The sequence below is a fragment of the Danio rerio genome, chromosome 4 (assembly GCF_052040795.2).
Source record: "Danio rerio strain M-AB ecotype USA chromosome 4, GRCz13ab, whole genome shotgun sequence".
NCBI classification, from domain to species: Eukaryota; Metazoa; Chordata; class Actinopteri; order Cypriniformes; family Danionidae; genus Danio; species Danio rerio.
In genome coordinates, this window is record NC_141024.2 from 63,272,915 (window position 1) to 63,294,674 (window position 21,760).

Consider the following 21,760-nt stretch of genomic DNA (forward strand, 5'->3'; position numbering starts at 1 on the left):
AATAGGCAGACACAAACATAGAAAAAAAAATTATATATATATATATATATATATATATATATATATATATATATATATATATATACACGCACACACACACACACACACGCACACACAATATAAGGCTTCAAAGGGTTGTTAAGGGGCTATAGGGTACAGTCAGAATTTGCTGACAAAAAATAGCTACTTTAGTGACTTTATTATTTGACAAAGTACTAAGAGATAAAGCCATAATAGCAAGTTCATTAATAACGTGTAAAATAGAGAAGAGGGGGTTCAAAAGCCTACATTTATAAATGAAGAATTTTCCAAAGCATAAACGGTTATTAACCAGGTAGTGCTGTGTACAATTTTCTTTAGTTACACCAAATTTAACTTGTTTATACAAAAATGGTTTACATGGATATTGACATGAGACATTCTGTCATGTACATGAGCCCAAAATAACTCTTGAATATATGCAATTGTAGAAAATAAGCTCAGTGGTTTCAATATCACTCTCACAACATTAACAAGAGTTATCTTCAGTATCAAATTTTAATCCCAGGAATTCTTTTGATAAATACACATCAATGATTGTAAACTGAAACTCTTTCATTTTGAGAAAATTAGATGATAAATGTAAATTGTTCTTATTTTTTTCTAATTCCTGCGAATTAAAATCTTTAAAAAAAAATAAAATGATATCTGAGCAAATCAGGATTAAGCCTTTGAATAAGAATATTGTTTAAAAACATATAATTACATTTTGTGTCTCTAAAACAAAAAGTACTCAAAAACAGAGATGGAAGAGAAAACATTACAGAATAGTTTGAAAGAAAACCTCTAATCAATACTATGTTTTTAGGAAAAGCATTAATAATTGTGTAAAACTCTTTAGTTGACAAACAAAACCATGTTTTAAGCAGAAGTTATTGTAATTAGGAATGTCACCATGGCTATCCACCATATCCAATATAGAAAAAAATATATAGTTTTAACCTAATTTTCCTAAAATAAAAACTTATTTCAATATAAAATAAAATGATTGTTCCATAAACATGTCTTATGAGGACAAATTGTGGGAAAGTGCTAGTTTCAGCACAATAGGACCTGCAAACAAAGACAGTTCAAAATCACATCTGATCAAAAAGTCAAAACCACCTATTTTGCAAAATACTGCAGAAGTAACTTTAAGCCATTTACTGTTTGTGTTACAAAGAAATGATCTTAGCCACTGCATTTTTAGAACCCTGTTCATTAATTTATTATTATTATTATTACTTTATATCTGTGAACCAAGTCATTTTTGTTTTTGTTGTGATACTTACTTTACCAAACAAAATTACAAATGACACTCCTCTGTATTATTTTATTAAATGTGGGGATAGCTAATGACGAGGCTGGGTAAACAAATCTAGATACCAATTCCCTTTTGGTTAATATAATTCAATTGAGACATCCCTTTCCAACCAATCATTAAGAATGGTTTTGCTTTTAGAAATTGATTTATAATATTATTCTGAATATTAAGATTACTGTCTTTAGCAACAGTAATTCCTAAGTATAGACTTTCCTAAGTAAAGATTCTAAATCACTGCCAAGAATTGCAATTAATTCACATTTTATCTATATCTAGATGTAGTCCAGATGCATAGGAGAAGAGATTAACTAGCAGAATGGCCTTCTAGCAGAATTTTGTTCTTTGAAGAGCCCCTATTATGCGTAAAAAATATAATATTTTGGTTTTGGGGGTCTCCAACAACAGTCTGAAATGCATGTAAGGTAAAAAAAAAACTTTCAGTGTTTTATAATAGGCATTTATTTTTACCTAATTATCCCAATGACTCACATATGAATCATTCAGCGAAAATTAAATAAATAAAAAAAACTCAAACTGAGACAAAAAATGACTTATGATGGGAATGGGTCAGAGCCCTTCAATTCTGATGGATCAAGCAAGTCATCTAACAATAAAAAAAGAAAGTACTTGAAAGATCCCATTCACTCCGGTAAAATTGTAAATATGTGCATTAAAAGTTGCATAAACTGCTTTGAAAATTGCAATATTTTTAGGGAAACTGTTTCTTTTCATACTTACTCAAATGTGTACTACACAAGTGCTTCAGAAAATGTGCTATTGGCCTGGGCTCAGAAAATTTACAGTGCTGACAAGTAAATGTAAGTGGTGCTATTGCGTCATCACTGCCCAATCGTGTTTCTGTATGAATTTTTGCCAGGGGAACTTTTAAACTACTAATGGTGTTGAATGTACAAAGAAGGTCTTTGTGTAGGCATGGAAAAGGTACCATTTTTTGTACAACCACCATAATCCAAACGATAATGTTTGAGAAGTTCCCCTCTTTTTGCAGAGTCAAAAATGCAATACATACATTTCAACATGTCCTTGTCTCATATCACCTGTAACAGAAAAGTTGAAAAAAAGTTTAAAAGTCAGTAAAAAAAAGGATTAAAAAAAACAAAACAAAAGAACAATTACACTATAATTAAGATGGTAACGTTAATCTTACAACGTTATCCTAAATAAACCTAAATGTGCTAATAAAGGGCTCAGGCACTGACAAAGAGTTCAAATGATCATCCTGAAAGGTACATCTGAAAGATAGGCTCTTACAGTTTTTTCCAATTGTTTACACACAAATACTTGTATTTCAGACACAATGACTACAACATGTAACTGATGCGCCAACCCCCTTAACCAACTCTGCTAAACTACAAGCACAATTCCTGCTTTACATTCAAATTGCAGGTTCAAACACACTTTTTTTCAAAACACTGCACACAATTCTCTGAATTTTGCACAATTTTCATGCAGAAAATCTTTTGTTTTCACAAAGAACACACTGTCATTCACAATTGTAAAGTCAGTTGCCCTACTTAGCATACTAACTCATCACATGAGTAAACACCTTTCACACAGAATTGCAATTCAGAAATCAGAGCTCATCTGGTTCATAACTGGTTTACTGGCCACCCATATTTTTTAGTTGTTTATCTCCCCCTCCATATTCTCTTTTCCTCAAACCTATTGAGGATTTTTTTCTGTGTGAAGATGAAAAGTGTATGCTTGAAATCCACACACACGTATACCCCTTCTCCAAGCTATAGCAGTTGATGCTTTTCGTGGCAATGGGTATTTCTCAATCTGAAAAAAATCATGAAAAATATAATAATTTTACACAATACAAAAAACTTTTATAACTAATCAAGAATTATAACTCAATGACACCCTTAATGAAGCACTCAATAGCTCTGTAAATTAATTTACCACTGTTTCTAAAGTGTGTAATATTTATTTAATATGTAATAGTACAGTTTGTATCTCCAAAAACGAAAAGAAGAATAAAAGGAACTGGACAGGAACATTTCAGGCCTTAAAACCACATGCTGTGTAGTGTACACTCATAATCCATTCCCCCACCTTTTCAGATCTCTCTCATAAACGGTCAAACTTACTAAATTATTTTATGTAAATCTCAAAATACATGAAATTTAAAACACTTTAATATTTAAAAACAAGTATGACATGTTTTACACAGATACTGTACTGAATGTACTGAAGCCTAACAAGTTAACGTTACTCTGTTAAGGAAATTTCAACAAACGTTATATCATGCAAACGAAATACACACCCTTTGATAAATCTCATGCCACTTTTTTTGTCGAGGAGCTGGCCTGTTGCCCCAATTTGATGGCCAAACTCCTGTGCAGGCAAACTTTTTCAGAGGTGAAATCCAGTCAGCGTCTGACATAGCTTTATGAGATTTTTCAGACATTTTTTTTCCTATAAATAAAAGGTTTTGAATTAAAGTATTCAAATTTGAAATACAACACACTAAAACATTAATTCATGCAATTGTGTAGTTTTCTTACCTTTTTTAGGAAATCACTATCGGAAAAAATCCTTTACTTTAAGCAAAACGATGCTGTGCTCTCTCGAATGATGCTGTTCGTTGAATATCACTGATGGTCACTGAACTTTTTTGACCTCTGACCCGCCTCCAGAGGACCGCGTCATTCCTTCGTGTACCTTCGGCTCAGTTCAGAAAATTGATTGACATCTGACTAACCTGTTTGACTGCACACCTAGCGGTGAATCTTGGAACGGTTCCTTCCCCAGCTTTAACATTGCCATGACTCTGATTGGTCAAATGTTGAAAATGTTGAGAATTCCGGTCTGCGATTGGCTGCAAATGTTCAGGCGCTGCAACATGATTGGCAACAATGTTGGAGCGAATCGCTCCGATTGGCTCTCATCTTCAACATTTGTGAAATATTGATGGACAATCCTTCAGCAGCTGGCATTGGTAATCCATTGTGCTCTTTAAATCCCATCCTCGTCGCTAATATGTCCTGGCATTCGAGAGAGCCTGGTGCTTCTGTGGAACTTGTTTTACTCTCACTCTTTTAGCGTTTTGAAGGATGTTGTTGCAAAATTTTATTACGAAGTGGCCAAGTCCATCGAATCCCATCCTTGTCGTTCAAATGCTTTGGCGTTTGAAAGAGGCCGGTGCTTTTGTGAAAGGTGTTTTACTCGCACGCTCTTATCGTTTTAAAGAATGTTGTTGCAAAAATTCATGTCATCTTTACCGAAAAGAGCTGCAAATACATACAGAAATGCTATAGTGCAGCCCCCATCAGGAAAGGGAATATATACATGACGAGGTGGGCGAGTCCATTGAATCCCATTCTTGTCGTTCATATGGCAAAACTGAAAGTCATCTTACCGAAAATAGTTGCAGAAACATACATTTACAAATATGTGGCACAGTCCGGCCTCCACCAGAGAAAAAGGTGTAAACGAGATGAGTTGGCAGAGTGGTTAAGGCGATGGACTGCTAGTCCATTGTGCTTTGCACACGTGTGTCTGAATCCCATCCTCGTCGCTCATATGTTCTGTCATTCGAGAGATCATGGTGTTTCTGTAGAAGTACTCTCACTCTTTTAGCGTTTTGAAGGATGTTGTTGCAAAATTTAACGTCATCTTTACCGAAAATAGCAGCAAATACATACAGAAATGTCAGATTCCAGCCCCCATCATGAAAGTGAGTACATACATGACGAGGTGGAAGAATCCATCGAATCCCATTTTTGTCGTTCAAATGCTCTGGCGTTTGTAAGAGGCCGGTGCTTCCGTGGAAGGTGTTTTACTCGCACGCTCTTATCGTTTTGAAGGATGTTGTTGCAAAATTTAACGTCATCTTTACCGAAAACAGCAGCCAATATATACAGAAATGGCGTAGTCCAGCCCCCAACAGGAAAGTGAGTACATACATGACGGGGTGGCCGAGTCCATCGAATCCCATTTTTGTCGTTCCTACGGCAAAACTGAAAGTCATCTGACCGAAAATAGTTGCAGAAACATACATTTACAATTATGTGCCACAGTCCAGCCTCCACCAGAGAACAATTAAAGTACATGACGAGGTGGCCGAGTGGTTAAGGCGATGGACTGCTAATCCATTGTGCTCTGCACGTGTCGGTTCGAATCCCATCCTTGTCGCTCATATGTTCTGTCATTCGAGAGATCATGGTGTTTCTGTAGAAGTACTTTTACTCTCACTCTTTTAGCGTTTTGAAGGATGTTGTTGCAAAATTTAACGTCATCTTTACCGAAAATATCAGCAAATACATACAGAATTGTCAGATTGCAGCCCCCATCATGAAAGTGAGTACAAACATGACGAGGTGGAAGGGTCCATCGAATCCCATCCTTGTCGTTCAAATGCTCTGGCGTTTGAAAGAGGCCGGTGCTTCCGTGGAAGGTGTTTTACTCGCACGCTCTTATCGTTTTGAAGGATGTTGTTGCAAAATTTAACGTCATCTTTACCGAAAATAGCAGCAAATACATACAGAAATGCTGTAGTCCAGCCCCCAACAGGAAAGTGAGTACATACATGACGGGGTGGCCGAGTCCATCGAATCCCATTTTTGTCGTTCATATGCTCTGTTGTTCATACGGCAAAACTGAAAGTCATCTGACCGAAAATAGTTGCAGAAACATACATTTACAATTATGTGCCACAGTCGGGCCTCCACCAGAGAAGAAGGAAAGTATGTGATGATGTGGCCGAGTGGGTAAGGCGATGGACTGCTAATCCATTGTGCTCTGCAAGCGTGAGTTCGAATCCCATCCTTGTCGCTCATGTGTTCTGGCATTTGAGAGATTATGGTGTTTTTGTAGAAGTACTCTCACTCTTTTAGCGTTTTGAAGGATGTAGTTGCAAAATTTTATGTCAACTTTATCGAAAATAGCTGAAAATACAAACATATACCATAGTCCAGCCCCCATCATGAAAGTGAGTACATACATGACAAGGTGGAAGGGTCTATCGAATCCCATCCTTGTCGTTCGAATGCTCTGGCGTTTGAAAGAGGCCGGTGCTTCCGTGGAAGGTGTTTTACTCGCACGCTCTTATCGTTTTGAAGGATGTTGTTGCAAAATTTAACGTCATCTTTACCGAAAATAGCAACCAATATATACAGAAATGCCGTAGTCCAGCCCCCAACAGGAAAGTGTGTACATACATGACGGGGTGGCCGAGTCCATTAAATCCCATTTTTGTTGTTCATTTGCTCTGTCGTTCATACGGCAAAACTGAAAGTCATCTTACCGAAAATAGTTGCAGAAACATACATATACAAATATGTGCCACAGTCCAGCCTCCACCAGAGAAGAAGGAAAATATGTGACGAGGTGGCCGAGTGCTTTAGGCGATGGACTGCTAATCCATTGTGCTCTGCACGTGTGGGTTCGAATCCCACCCTTATCGCTCATATGTTCTGGCATTTGAGAGATCATGGTGTTTCTGTAGAAATTCTTTTACTCTCACTCTTTAAGCGTTTTGAAGGATGTTGTTGCAAAATTTTATGTCAACTTTATCGAAAATAGCTGCAAATACAAACATATGCCATAGTCCAGCCCTCATCATGAAAGTGAGTACATACATGACGAGGTGGAAGGGTCTATCGAATCCCATCCTTGTCATTCGAATGCTCTGGCGTTTGAAAGAGGCCGGTGCTTCCGTGGAAGGTGTTTTACTCGCACGCTCTTATCGTTTTGAAGGATGTTGTTGCAAAATTTAACACCATCTTTACCGAAAACAGCAGCCAATATATACAGAAATGGCATAGTCCAGCCCCCAACAGGAAAGTGAGTACATACATGAAGGGGTGGCCGAGTCCATCGAATCCCATTTTTGTCGTTCCTATGGCAAAACTGAAAGTCATCTGACCGAAAATAGTTGCAGAAACATACATTTACAATTATGTGCCACAGTCCAGCCTCCACCAGAGAAGAAGGAAAGTACATGACGAGGTGGCCGAGTGGTTAAGGCGATGGACTGCTAATCCATTGTGCTCTGCACGCGTGGGTTCGAATCCCATCCTCGTCGCTCATGTGCTCTGTCATTCGAGAGATCATGGTGTTTCTGTAGAAGTACTTTAACTCTCACTCTTTTAGCGTTTTGAAGGATGTTGTTGCAAAATTTAACGTCATCTTTACCGAAAATATCAGCAAATACACACAGAAATGTCAGATTCCAGCCCCCATCATGAAAGTGAGTACATACATGACGAGGTGGAAGGGTCGATCGAATCCCATCCTTGTCGTTCAAATGCTCTGGCGTTTGAAAGAGGCCGGTGCTTCCGTGGAAGGTGTTTTACTTGCACGCTCTTATCGTTTTAAAGGATGTTGTTGCAAAATTTAACGTCATCTTTACCGAAAACAGCAGCCAATATATACAGAAATGGCGTAGTCCAGCCCCCAACAGGAAAGTGAGTACATACATGACGGGGTGGCCGAGTCCATCGAATCCCATTTTTGTCGTTCCTACGGCAAAACTGAAAGTCATCTGACCGAAAATAGTTGCAGAAACATACATTTACAATTATGTGCCACAGTCCAGCCTCCACCAGAGAAGAAGGAAAGTACATGACGAGGTGGCCGAGTGGTTAAGGCGATGGACTGCTAATCCATTGTGCTCTGCACGCGTGGGTTCGAATCCCATCCTCGTCGCTCATATGTTCTGTCATTCGAGAGATCATGGTGTTTCTGTAGAAGTACTTTCACTGTTACTCTTTTAGCGTTTTAAAGGATGTTGTTGCAAAATTTAACGTCATCTTTACCGAAAATATTAGCAAATACATACAGAAATGTCAGATTCCAGCCCCCATCATAAAAGTGAGTACATACATGACGAGGTGGAAGAATCCATCGAATCCCATTTTTGTCGTTCATTTGATCTGTCGTTCATATGGCAAAACTGAAAGTCATCTTACCGAAAATAGTTGCAGAAACATACATTTACAATTATGTGCCACAGTTCGGCCTCCACCAGAGAAGAAGAAAAGTACGTGACGCGGCGGCTGAGTGGTTAAGGCGATGGACTGCTAATCCATTGTGCTCTGCGCGCGTGGGTTCGAATCCCATCCTCGTCGCTCATGTGTTCTGTCATCCGAGAGATCATGGTGTTTCTGTAGAAGTACTTTCACTCTAACTCTTTTAGCGTTTTGAAGGATGTTGTTGCAAAATTTAACGTCATCTTTACCGAAAATAGCACCAAATACATACAGAAATGTCAGATTGCAGCCCCCATCATGAAAGTGAGTACAAACATGACGAGGTGGAAGGGTCCATCGAATCCCATCCTTGTCGTTCAAATGCTCTGGCGTTTGAAAGAGGCCGGTGCTTCCGTGGAAGGTGTTTTACTTGCACGCTCTTATCGTTTTAAAGGATGTTGTTGCAAAATTTAACGTCATCTTTACCGAAAATAGTAGCAAATACATACAGAAATGTCATAGTCCAGCCCCCATCATGAAAGTGAGTACATACATGACGAGGTGGAAGAGTCCATCGAATCCCATTCTTGTTGTTCAAATGCTCTAGCGTTTGAAAGAGGCCGGTGCTTCCATGGAAGGAGTTTTACTCGCACGCTCTTATCGTTTTGAAGGATGTTGTTGCAAAATTTAACGTCATCTTTACTGAAAATAGCAGCAAATACATACAGAAATGCTGTAGTCCAGCCCCCAACAGGAAAGTGAGTACATACATGACGGAGTGGCCGAGTCCATCGAATCCCATTTTTGTTGTTCATTTGCTCTGTCGTTCATACGACAAAACTGAAAGTCATCTTACCGAAAATAGTTGCAGAAACATACATTTACAAATATGTGCCACAGTCCGGCCTTCACCAGAGAACAAGGAAAGTATGTGACGAGGTGGCCGAGTGGTTAAGGCGATGGACTGCTAATCCATTTTGCTCTGCACGCGTGGGTTCAAATCCCATCCTCGTCGCTCATATGTTCTGGCATTCAAGAGATTATAGTGTTTCTGTAGAATTTCTTTTACTCTCACTCTTTTAGCGTTTTGAAGGATGTTGTTGCAAAATTTTATGTCAACTTTATCGAAAATAGCAGCAAATACAAACATATGCCATAGTCCAGCCCCCATCATAAAAGTGAGTACAAACATGACGAGGTGGAAGAGTCCAACGAATCCCATCCTTGTCGTTCAAATGCTCTGGCGTTTGAAAGAGGCCGGTGCTTCCGTGGAAGGTGTTTTACTCGCACGCTCTTATCGTTTTAAAGGATGTTGTTGCAAAATTTAACGTTATCTTTACCGAAAATAGCAGCAAATACATACAGAAATGTCACAGTCCAGCCCCCATCATGAAAGTGAGTACAAACATGACGAGGTGGAAGAGTCCATCAAATCCCATCCTTGTCGTTCAAGTGCTCTGGCATTTGAAAGAGCCTGGTGCTTCCGTGGAAGGTGTTTTACTCGCATGTTCTTGTCGTTTTGAAGGATGTTGTTGCGAAATTTAAAGTCATCTTTACCGAAAATAGCAGCAAATACATACAGAAATCCTATAGTCCAGCCCATATCCGGAAAGTGAGTACATACAAAACGAGGTGGCCAAGTCCATCGAATCCCATTCTTGTCGTTCTTATGCTCTGTTGTTCATATGGCAAAACTGAAAGTTATCTTATCGACAATAGTTGCAGAAACATATGTAACCCTAGTAAAATAGTTAAATAATTATTTATAATATTATTTAGAGCAGTATAATCATATTATTATTATATCTACAAGTCTTTATAAATATGATAAACGAAATAAAATTCATGTATACAAATGTAGTTTGAGGTAAAGTAACAACCAACCGTAAGAGCGGGTTGTTAGTTCCGCCCCTTCCAGCTTGCCACAGAGAGAGAGAGAGCAGAGACGAGACCGGTTGGAAGATTAATAGAGGAGCAAACTTGAACAAAAAGATTAAAATACAGTATGTTATGATTCCCAAACAGTTTAAAAGTGATTGTACTTGTACTAAATCAAGTTGTACCTGCAAAATAGTTGTTATTTAGTGTGTTTAAGAGTGTGTTGAAGTCAGACTGCATGTTGCATTGCGTTTACTGTGCGCTCACGCCATTTTGCAATCCCGTGTGTGTGAGAAGACCATAGAGTGATATAGACATCGCGAATTTGACAGGTATGCCATTATATTAGCTCATTTTATGGTATACATGTGTGTGTATGTGTTTTATTTGTTCCACGTGTTGTATATTTTGTATGTTTTTGAAATTATTTTGAACATATTAAACTTATTTATATATTCTGGTCTGTGATCAGGCCAGGTTTTTTTCTGAGGACATTTTCCCAGTTTCACTGGATTCCTTGTATTGATGGCGAGCCTCCTACGTCGACCTGGAAAATTGTGAAGTACACATATTTCAATTAATTCTCATTTCACCTGATAAAGTAAGAATTTGCTAAAAAGTTAATTCCTTTATTGGACTGCGATTTTTAAATACAGCTCTAAGGACTGATTTTCTTGGAGGGAAAAATCAGAACTTTATCTGAATTGAACTGATTTCACCAATTTCAGAGTGAACAACGACACTGATTTGTGTTATTTTATGGTTTCTTTTGTTTTCACTTGAATTCATTTATTGTGATTTGTGTTTGATTTAAAATAATTGTAAAGTGGGTGCACCCTGGGGTTGTGTATAAATAGTTATGTTACTGATGTAAGTATTTTTTACTAAGACAAATACGAAAAGGAAAAAATTCATACAATCTAAAGTAAAATTATTTTTGTATTTAAAACATTTAACAACAGTTTGTCTTTGGTTATTGCTCAGTTTCACCCCCACCCCCTTTTACTTACCTTGTAACCTTCTGGTTTTATTGTCTGGTCCAATAATAAATTAATATAGTACACTTGTTACACTTGGATGGGAGACCGCCTGGGAATACCAGGTGCTGTAAGCTTTTCGAAGTTCTTCATTTGGCAGCTGATACACTTCCCCGTGTCACAGCTTCGCTGCTATTATTTTTTCTCGCCTTCAAGGGCATTGTTTCTGTCGGGGGTGTGTCGATGCCAGCTGAGCTGTGCTCGGTCCCTGGTGCTGCGCCTGTTTTAAATAGCCAACTCTTGACGGCCTCTTTCGCTTACGGCCATACCACCCTGGCAACGACCCCTTGAGTTTGACTGAGTCAGTGCTTTCAAGGAAGTGTGAGGTGGCAGTAGGGAGAGAAAGGCTCTCCCATTTTGATTTGCTTTATTGTTTTTTTCTTGATTTTGCTTAAATTAAATTGTATTAATTTTGTTTAGTTTTAGTTAAACCCCAGACAGTGTTATCTGTTTGGGGTTAAAACATTTTGAAAGGATGGACACTTTGGTAAAGGAACTGGAACTGAAAATGGACTATGGCAGCATGGACAAAGCTACTCCTGAAAACAACAATTCAAGAGATTCAAACAACGGCATCGACGATAATGACACATGGGCAACTGTTGTGGCAAGAAGGAGGAAAAATAAATCAGACACAAGTAGAGAAGGAAGTGGAGAAATGCAACAAACTAAAGGTAAAGCAAATGCTGAACACTTGGAAAACAGCCAACAAACAAGTCATAGAAATGAGATGATAAACAAACTGAAAAGTCAAGCTAGATTTCAGAGACAATATAAAAAAGAAACAACTTTGACAATGACTGTGAAAGATCCTGAAAATATCACCGTAACTATGAATATAAAGGCTGTGGAAGATAAGACTGGAATTGGAAAATTGTTTGGACTGAGGAAAAAATCCAATTTTGACTATGAACTAACTATGGAAAATGAAACGGACTGTGATCACTTAATGGATGGACTGATGATTAACCAACAATTTTGTGAAGTATCAAAACTCTGCGCAACTGAGAGAATGGTTTCTTTTTTGAACTTACCCAACTATATTCAAGATAGTGAAATCATCCAAAAGCTGGTGGACTGGGGAGTTTCTCCAATTCTCCCTCTGAGAAGAAGATATCATCCAGGAACAACTGTGGCTGATGGAACAAGGTTTATCAGGGTGAAATTTCCAAAAGAAGTTATGAGTCTTCCTTACAATGTAAAGTTTGATACAGAGGAAGGACCAAAATATTTTAGAGTCATACATGATCAGCAGATAAAAACATGCAGATTATGTGGAAGTGCTGAACATGAAAAAAAGACTGCCCACAATTTGTGTGTAGAGAATGTCTGGAGCAGGGGCATTTTGCGTGGGACTGTAAAGCCCCACGGTGCCAAGGCTGCAAAAAGACAATATTGTGGTGCAGATGTGAATCGGATGAGGAAGAGACTGGAGTTATGGAAACGAACAAACAAATGGAGAAATCAAGCAATGAAGAACAGGAAGAGGAAGTACAGGAATTACCACCGGATGATTTGAATGAACAAGAAGAGGAGCAGGCCATGAGTGAAGAGGATGAAGGAGATACAGCAGAGACTGAGGCACAACATCTAATGAAAGACGATGGACAAGACATGGAAGAAGAACAAGGAGCAGCAGGTGAAAATACAGAAAGCAGAATTGAGGAAGAGGTAAGCGATGATGATGATAATGAAGAAATAAATATTGGGACTAAAGACAGAACAATAGACAGCATAAACAGAAGACGCAGAAAAACTGTACAATTGAATATTCAGCAAGTGCTCAAGAAACAGAAATTACGAAAGGAAGCAAAAGCAAAACTAAAAACTGACAGAACTGATCTAAGATTTTAGATCATAAAAAAGACTACAAATGATTGATGGTTTGTTTAATTTGGATTTTCTTTTGCTTGGATGGCTTGTTTTCTTTTATATTTCTAATGAACAACTTATGTTTGGTTTCAATTAATGTAAGAGGGCTGTCATCCAAAGTGAAGTTTGAAAATGTAATTGCTTTAACAGAAAAATGTGATGTTATATGTATACAAGAGACTGGATGGAATGAAAACATTGTTAATGATTTAAAAAAATGTTGGGATGGGAAAATATTGTATAATAATGACCCAAATAAGAAAAAAGGCATGGCAATACTAATTAGAAGGGGAATAGGATATACATTTGATGTTTTATTTAAAGATAATTATGGAAGGATTTTAACTATTAAAATTATGAATAAGGATGAAGAAATAACAATATGTAATATACATGCTCCAAATGAAGACTTAGAAAGAGTAACTTTTTTTAAAGATCTAAGTGTTTTAATGAGTGGATGGAATAATGTTATTGTTTTAGGAGATTTTAATACTGTTTTAGAAAGAATAGATGTAGATGATCATATGGTGTATAGAGCAGATGTTGGAAGAAGAGAACTGAAACACATGATTGAAAAACATAAATATGTAGATGTATGGAGAGAGAGAAATAGAGCCAAAAGAGAATATTCAAGAAGGCAGTGGGTGAATACAGTTTTAAAACAAAGCAGATTAGACTATGTTTTATGTACAAGAAATTTAGAATCTTTTATTTCAAATATTTTTTACAAGATTTTTAGCTGTAGTGACCATGATTTTCTGTATGTAATGATGGATTTCAGTGGAGTTGAAAGAGGACCAGGTGTATGGGTGTTTAATACAGAGCTTTTAAACAATGATTTTTATAAAATTGAAATGGAAAACATTATTATTAATAGTGTAAATAACGAGTTATATGATGATGAAATAAGTGTGTGGTGGGACAATGTAAAATTAGAGGCCAAAAGATTTTCAATAGAATGTTCAAAGAAAATGCAGAAAGCCAAAAGAGCTAAAGAAAGACAATTAAATAAAGAATGGGAGAATGAAATGGAAAAGATAACAGAAGGAAATATGGATATTAGGAGAATAGTGATATTAGAAGAGAAACTGAAAAAATTAGAAGAGGAAAAATGTATGGGAGCTAGAATAAGAAGCAAGATGAAAAATACAGTGGAAGGAGAAAGAAGTACAAAGTTCTTTTATGATCTAGAAAAAACACGACAAAAAGCAGATTTGATAAAGAATCTCTCAACAAAAGAGAAAACTGTCAAAGATAAAGAAAGTATTTTAAGAACAGTTAAAGATTTCTATGGAACTTTGTTTAAAGCAAAAGGAGTTCATGAAGAAGATAAGGATTTTTTATTAAATCAAATAAAGGTTAAAGTAAGTGAAGAGGATAAAAAACTGTGTGATAGTGATATAACTGAAGATGAGATCAATGAAGCTATAACACAATTAAGTAATGGGAAAAGCCCTGGTTTAGATGGTTTGTCATCCGAATTTTATAAGACTTTTAAAGATGTTTTAATTCCAATTTTAAAAGATCTTTTTATTGCTATTTTTAAAAAAGGACAGTTGAGTGAGAGTATGAAGAAAGGAATGATTAAAATAATCTATAAAAATAAAGGTGATAAAGATGATTTACAAAATTATAGACCTTTAAGTATGCTTAATACAGATTATAAAATATTAGCAAACATTTTAGCAAACAGACTTAAAAAGATAGTTCCCACTCTTATTACTACTAACCAGGCTTATGGTGTTATAGGAAGAGATATAGCAGACACAGTAACAAGCATCAGAGATTTAATCTGGTACATAAAAGAAAAAAAAGATGAAGGATTTTTATTCAGCATAGATCTAGAAAAGGCTTTTGATAGAGTTGAGCATAGCTATTTATTTGACATAATACAGAAATTTGGCTTTGGTGAGAATTTTATTAAGTGGATAAAATGTTTTCATACAGATATTTTTAGTTGTTTTAAAATAAATGGATTTTTAACCGACTACATTGAGATTTCTAGATCTATAAGACAAGGATGTCCTTTATCAGCGTTATTATACACATTAGTTGCTGAACCATTAGGCTTAGCTATAAATGGAGAAAAGGAAATTAAAGGGTTTAAAATAGAAATCAATAGAACAGAACAGAAGATTTTTCAGTATGCTGATGATACCACTCTATTTTTAAAAGATTTTAAAAGTGTTGGAAAAGCTATGGAAATATTTGATAAATATTGTCGAGGATCGGGAGCAAAAGTAAACAAAGAAAAAACTGAATATATGAAGATGGGAAAAGTAGACGTTCCACAAGGAAATTGGGAATATAAAGAACAAAAAAATTACATAAAGATCTTAGGCATTACACTGGCATATGAATTAAAACTAGAGAAATAATTTGGGATGAACTTATAAATAAAATGGAAAAAAGATTATGTTTTTGGAAACAGAGAGTATTGTTTTTAAAAGGAGAAGTACTGGTATTAAATTCTCTTTTTCTATCTAAGATGTGGTATGTTTTAAGTGTTGTTAGTCTACCTACGTGGGTGTATAAGAAAATAAAAACTATGATTTTAAAGTTTTTATGGGATGATAAACCATCTAAAATTGCATATAACACTATAATTGGAAAGGTGGATGAGGGAGGACTAGGACTTATAGATCCATGGATAAGAATAAAAAGCATGAGAATTAAAACATTAAAAAAGTTTTTAAATGAAGACAATATTCCATGGAAAAGCATAGTGAGTTATTTTATTAATAAATGTGGACAAATAGGAGATGATTTCTTATGGATGGCATTTAAAGACCGCATGATAGAAAATATTCCTGAGTTTTATAAAGAGTTGTTGAGAACATGGAAATGCTTTTATAATAATATACGAACTGAGATTGAAGGGAGAAAACTTTATTTACAGCAACCCCTATTTTTAAATCAGAACAATAAAAGCAAAAAGCAAATGTTTTATGAGAACTGGTATGCAGTGGGTTTTAGACAAGTAAAAGACATTTTATATGAAATAAAACCTGGGTTTTTACCGACTCAAGCAATAATAGATACACTGGAGGAAATAGAAGATGTAGATGATAAAGAAAAAATTGAAGATCAATACAAGAAGTTAAGATTAGCATTACCAGATCACTGGATCAAAACTATTGAAGAGAATGAAAAAGAAACAGAAAATAGAAAAATAAAAGTTTTTTTAAAAATGGATGAAGATAAAATTAGTATCAATGATTGTCCTATCAAGATGTTTTATACATGTTTGTGTAATACTGTGTTTAAAAAACCTAAATCAAGAGAATTTTGGGAAAAGTTATTTGAAAACTTTGATACTTCAAGTATATGGAAAAATGTAAGATCAATTTTAAAAAGTCTAGCATTGGAAAACTTTGATTTTATGTTAAGACACAACTGCATAATGACAGAGATCATCTTTAAAAAGATTGGGGTATCACAAGATGATTTGTGTAAAGTGTGTTTGGAAAAAAAGGAAGGCGTGTTACACCTATTTTTAAATTGTAAAAAGTTGAGTGATTTTATGAAGATGTTGAAAACAATGGTATGTAATTTTCTGTATGATGAAAACATTATTTTAGAAGAATGGGATACACTGTTTTTATTTGGTTTTAATGGGAAAACAAAAAATAAGTTTGCTCTTAATTATATGTTGACTCTTGCAAGGTATACAATATGGAAAAGAAGAAATATTATGAAACAAAAGAAAAAAGAAATTCCATTGGTTTTGTTGTACAAACAGATTGTGACTGAGGAAATAATGGTTATATATGACTATTGCAAAATGTATGAAAAGATGGACATTTTTGAAAAATGTATTACAAAAAATAATCCATATATTGTACAAACTTGGACTGGTTTTGAAGTTTTCTTACCTAGAGATTTTTAAATATTTTATCTTTTAAATATTTGTATGTATAAATGTCATGATTGTTGATGATGTATTTTTTAATAAAGAAAAAAAAAAAAAAAGGCGCTGCGTTCAGGTCGCAGTCTCCTCTGGAGGCGTGGGTTCAAATCCCACTTCTGACAAACCTAATCTTTGGCTACGCGTTCAGGCTCAAGTCTTTTACCATGTCCGAGTGATTTTACCATGTCCGAGTGATACAGTAACACTGACAAAGCACCGCATCAATCTCGTTGTGCCAAAGTTTATGCAGCGTAGCAGTGTCCCTGGCAACCTTAATAGGCTCTTTAGACTGTAGGTTTTAAGGCGTTTGCAATCAAGGTATTGTCCACAAAAACTCGGAAAAGCATGTGAACAAAACAATGGACGAGGGCTTTAATGCAAGTGAACCAAAAGGGGATCAAAAGTACTGTCTTGGAATGCCATGTAGTGGAATGTCCTGGGATGCCGTTGATTTTTAAGGCAATGGGATTCGCAGGACTTTTCGTCAAATCCTCGCACAACGTTAATTCATGACATTTGACAGATCCACGCCGAACGTCAAGCGACACCGTGATAGGAATGGGAGCATCTTACCATCATTGCTTCAGACTCAGGAAATGTTCTTGGAACTTCACACCACCTGGCCTCCAGAGGAGCTGTAGCTTTTTTTGCCCCGGGGAAGCATGATCCACACGGAAAGGAATAAAAAATGCTGGCCAGTCATCTAAGCGCTTCCAAGTGCCAAAAGGTAGCACCTTGCCCCGTGTGAGGCTCGAACTCACGACCTTCAGATTATGAGACTGACGCGCTGCCTACTGCGCCAACGAGGCAGACTGTTTGACCTGGGCAAACTTGGAAACACCAGCTTCCATGTCACGGTGCTGCGGAGTGGCTCCCAGGAGACAGCTTAGGTCAGGCAAGCATGTCAGGATGGCCGAGCGGTCTAAGGCGCTGCGTTCAGGTCGCAGTCTCACCTGGAAGCGTGGGTTCGAATCCCACTTCTGACAAACCTAATCTTTGGCTACGCGTTCAGGCTCAAGTCTTTAACTCTCTGGCACCATGTCCGAGTGATACAGTAACACTGACAAAGCACCGCATCAATCTCGTTGTGCCAAAGTTCATGCAGCGTAGCAGTGTCCCTGGCAACCTTAATAGGCTCTTTAGACTGTAGGTTTTAAGGCGTTTGCAATCAAGGTATTGTCCACAAAAACTCGGAAAAGCATGTGAACAAAACAATGGACGAGGGCTTTAATGCAAGTGAACCAAAAGGGGATCAAAAGTACTGTCTTGGAATGCCATGTAGTGGAATGTCCTGGGATGCCGTTGATTTTTAAGGCAATGGGATTCGCAGGACTTTTCGTCAAATCCTCGCACAACGTTAATTCATGACATTTGACAGATCCACGCCGAACGTCAAGCGACACCGTGATAGGAATGGGAGCATCTTACCATCATTGCTTCAGACTCAGGAAATGTTCTTGGAACTTCACACCACCTGGCCTCCAGAGGAGCTGTAGCTTTTTTTGCCCCGGGGAAGCATGATCCACACGGAAAGGAATAAAAAATGCTGGCCTGTCATCTAAGCGCTTCCAAGTGCCAAAAGGTAGCACCTTGCCCCGTGTGAGGCTCGAACTCACGACCTTCAGATTATGAGACTGACGCGCTGCCTACTGCGCCAACGAGGCAGACTGTTGGACCTGGGCAAACTTGGAAACACCAGCTTCCATGTCAGGGTGCTGCGGAGTGGCTCCCAGGAGACAGCTTAGGTCAGGCAAGCATGTCAGGATGGCCGAGCGGTCTAAGGCGCTGCGTTCAGGTCGCAGTCTCCTCTGGAGGCGTGGGTTCGAATCCCACTTCTGACAAACCTAATCTTTGGCTACGCGTTCAGGCTCAAGTCTTTAACTCTCTGGCACCATGTCCGAGTGATACAGTAACACTGACAAAGCACCGCATCAATCTCGTTGTGCCAAAGTTTATGCAGCGTAGCAGTGTCCCTGGCAACCTTAATAGGCTCTTTAGACTGTAGGTTTTAAGGCGTTTGCAATCAAGGTATTGTCCACAAAAACTCGGAAAAGCATGTGAACAAAACAATGGACGAGGGCTTTAATGCAAGTGAACCAAAAGGGGATCAAAAGTACTGTCTTGGAATGCCATGTAGTGGAATGTCCTGGGATGCCGTTGATTTTTAAGGCAATGGGATTCGCAGGACTTTTCGTCAAATCCTCGCACAACGTTAATTCATGACATTTGACAGATCCACGCCGAACGTCAAGCGACACCGTGATAGGAATGGGAGCATCTTACCATCATTGCTTCAGACTCAGGAAATGTTCTTGGAACTTCACACCACCTGGCCTCCAGAGGAGCTGTAGCTTTTTTTGCCCCGGGGAAGCATGATCCACACGGACAGGAATAAAAAATGCTGGCCAGTCATCTAAGCGCTTCCAAGTGCCAAAAGGTAGCACCTTGCCCCGTGTGAGGCTCGAACTCACGACCTTCAGATTATGAGACTGACGCGCTGCCTACTGCGCCAACGAGGTAGACTGTTGGACCTGGGCAAACTTGGAAACACCAGCTTCCATGTCACGGTGCTGCGGAGTGGCTCCCAGGAGACAGCTTAGGTCAGGCAAGCATGTCAGGATGGCCGAGCGGTCTAAGGCGCTGCGTTCAGGTCGCAGTCTCCTCTGGAGGCGTGGGTTCGAATCCCACTTCTGACAAACCTAATCTTTGGCTACGCGTTCAGGCTCAAGTCTTTAACTCTCTGGCACCATGTCCGAGTGATACAGTAACACTGACAAAGCACCGCATCAATCTCGTTGTGCCAAAGTTTATGCAGCGTAGCAGTGTCCCTGGCAACCTTAATAGGCTCTTTAGACTGTAGGTTTTAAGGCGTTTGCAATCAAGGTATTGTCCACAAAAACTCGGAAAAGCATGTGAACAAAACAATGGACGAGGGCTTTAATGCAAGTGAACCAAAAGGGGATCAAAAGTACTGTCTTGGAATGCCATGTAGTGGAATGTCCTGGGATGCCGTTGATTTTTAAGGCAATGGGATTCGCAGGACTTTTCGTCAAATCCTCGCACAACGTTAATTCATGACATTTGACAGATCCACACCGAACGTCAAGCGACACCGTGATAGGAATGGGAGCATCTTACCATCATTGCTTCAGACTCAGGAAATGTTCTTGGAACTTCACACCACCTGGCCTCCAGAGGAGCTGTAGCTTTTTTGAGAGGGTGCTCGCTGCAGAGCCATTTGAGGAGAGATGAGCTCCAGAGAGGGGGAGCATGAGCTGTCGCTCCTCCTCCTGTAAGCTGTTTTAATGCGTACACCAACCCCACCCCTAACCCTACCCCCAGTGACATCACTCGTAGAAGAAGTGCAAAAAAGGTGGAGCTCAAGCTTAAGCTCCCCCTCTCTGGAGCTCACCTCTCCTCAAATGGCTCTGCAGTGAGCACCACTTGGCTTTTTTTGCCCCGGGGAAGCATGATCCACACGGAAGGGAATAAAAAATGCTGGCCAGTCATCTAAGCGCTTCCAAGTGCCAAAAAGTAGCACCTTGCCCCGTGTGAGGCTCGAACTCTCGACCTTCAGATTATGAGACTGACGCGCTGCCTACTGCGCCAACGAGGCAGACTGTTGGAGCTGGGCAAACTGGAAAACACCAGCTTCCATGTCACGGTGCTGCGGAGTGGTTCCCAGGAGACAGCTTAAGTCAGGCAAGCATGTCAGAATGGCCGAGCGGTCTAAGGCGCTGTGTTCAAGCTGGGGAACAATCGTCCAACAAAGAAGGGGAAGAAAGGGGGGAAGAAAGAAAGAGAAAAAGGGAAGAAGAGGGGGAAGAAATGATGAAAGGAAAGGGTGAATTCTAAGCTTCCCGGACACGCCTTCCCTGCACCTGGTTTATGTCACGCACAGTGATACTGTTCTGTGTTAAAACAACGCAATTTTAGATACATTGATTTCTATTGCAGGTGCTCACCAAGGCCGGGGTTCGAATCCAGCTAAAGACGCTTTATTGTTATTGGTTAATTATTACTCAATAAACTAACTGTTTAAATGTGTAATGCTCCAAGGTAAATAAAATATGCCTAAGCGCTTTATTCTTGTGTTTTTTGACATTCTTTCATTAAAAATAAAGCATACTAACTTGAATGTGTCACTATTTAGTAGTTGTTGTAGCATTGTTATGCTTATGGTTATTATTGTTCTGTATTTTGATGTACAAATGATCTATAGAAATGTCATAGAGTATATAGTGTACACACACACACACACACACATATATATATATATATATATATATATATATATATATATATATATATATATATATATATATGTGTGTGTGTATATAGTGTGCATAGTGTATATGGAATTAAAAGTCAAGTAGTCAGTTATTTATATATGCATTATTTATCTAACAATTGTCAACAGAACAGTAATGAATATAGAGTAGAAAATGTAAAAATAATAAATTAGTTATTAATAATACAGTATTAACAATATAAATAAACAATGTTAATAAAACGTTAAATACAAACAGAAACCGACACAAAGTGGACTTAAAAGTCAAGGACATTTATTAATGCAATATTTATTTAACAATGGTCAACAAAACAGTAGTGAACATGGAATAAAAATTCTTAAAAATTAAATGTTAAATATTAACAGAATAAATACAAAATTAACAAATTAAATAAAATGTTAAATAAATTTAGAAACCAACAATAAGTGAAATAGAATAAATTTAACTATTATGGTTGTAACCTGTATACACTTTATACATACACACACATA

The 21,760-nt window shown here is 37.8% G+C and overlaps 8 non-coding genes across 8 annotated transcripts; 5 read left to right on the forward strand and 3 right to left on the reverse strand.

The window, feature by feature from the left end:
* Nucleotides 1-7,312: 7,312 nt before the first annotated feature.
* trnas-gcu (transfer RNA serine (anticodon GCU)) lies at nucleotides 7,313-7,394 on the forward strand. The gene has a single exon. It is a non-coding gene; the product is annotated as a tRNA-Ser (tRNA).
* Nucleotides 7,395-7,935: 541 nt separating this feature from the next.
* trnas-gcu (transfer RNA serine (anticodon GCU)) lies at nucleotides 7,936-8,017 on the forward strand. Its single transcript has one exon. It is a non-coding gene; the product is annotated as a tRNA-Ser (tRNA).
* Nucleotides 8,018-9,213: 1,196 nt separating this feature from the next.
* On the forward strand, nucleotides 9,214-9,295 carry trnas-gcu (transfer RNA serine (anticodon GCU)). Its single transcript has one exon. It is a non-coding gene; the product is annotated as a tRNA-Ser (tRNA).
* Nucleotides 9,296-17,713: 8,418 nt separating this feature from the next.
* On the reverse strand, nucleotides 17,714-17,786 carry trnam-cau (transfer RNA methionine (anticodon CAU)). The gene has a single exon. It is a non-coding gene; the product is annotated as a tRNA-Met (tRNA).
* A 782-nt stretch (nucleotides 17,787-18,568) lies between these two features.
* On the reverse strand, nucleotides 18,569-18,641 carry trnam-cau (transfer RNA methionine (anticodon CAU)). Its single transcript has one exon. It is a non-coding gene; the product is annotated as a tRNA-Met (tRNA).
* Nucleotides 18,642-18,735: 94 nt separating this feature from the next.
* Nucleotides 18,736-18,818, forward strand: trnal-cag (transfer RNA leucine (anticodon CAG)). Its single transcript has one exon. It is a non-coding gene; the product is annotated as a tRNA-Leu (tRNA).
* A 605-nt stretch (nucleotides 18,819-19,423) lies between these two features.
* Nucleotides 19,424-19,496, reverse strand: trnam-cau (transfer RNA methionine (anticodon CAU)). The gene has a single exon. It is a non-coding gene; the product is annotated as a tRNA-Met (tRNA).
* A 94-nt stretch (nucleotides 19,497-19,590) lies between these two features.
* trnal-cag (transfer RNA leucine (anticodon CAG)) lies at nucleotides 19,591-19,673 on the forward strand. Its single transcript has one exon. It is a non-coding gene; the product is annotated as a tRNA-Leu (tRNA).
* Nucleotides 19,674-21,760: the final 2,087 nt, after the last annotated feature.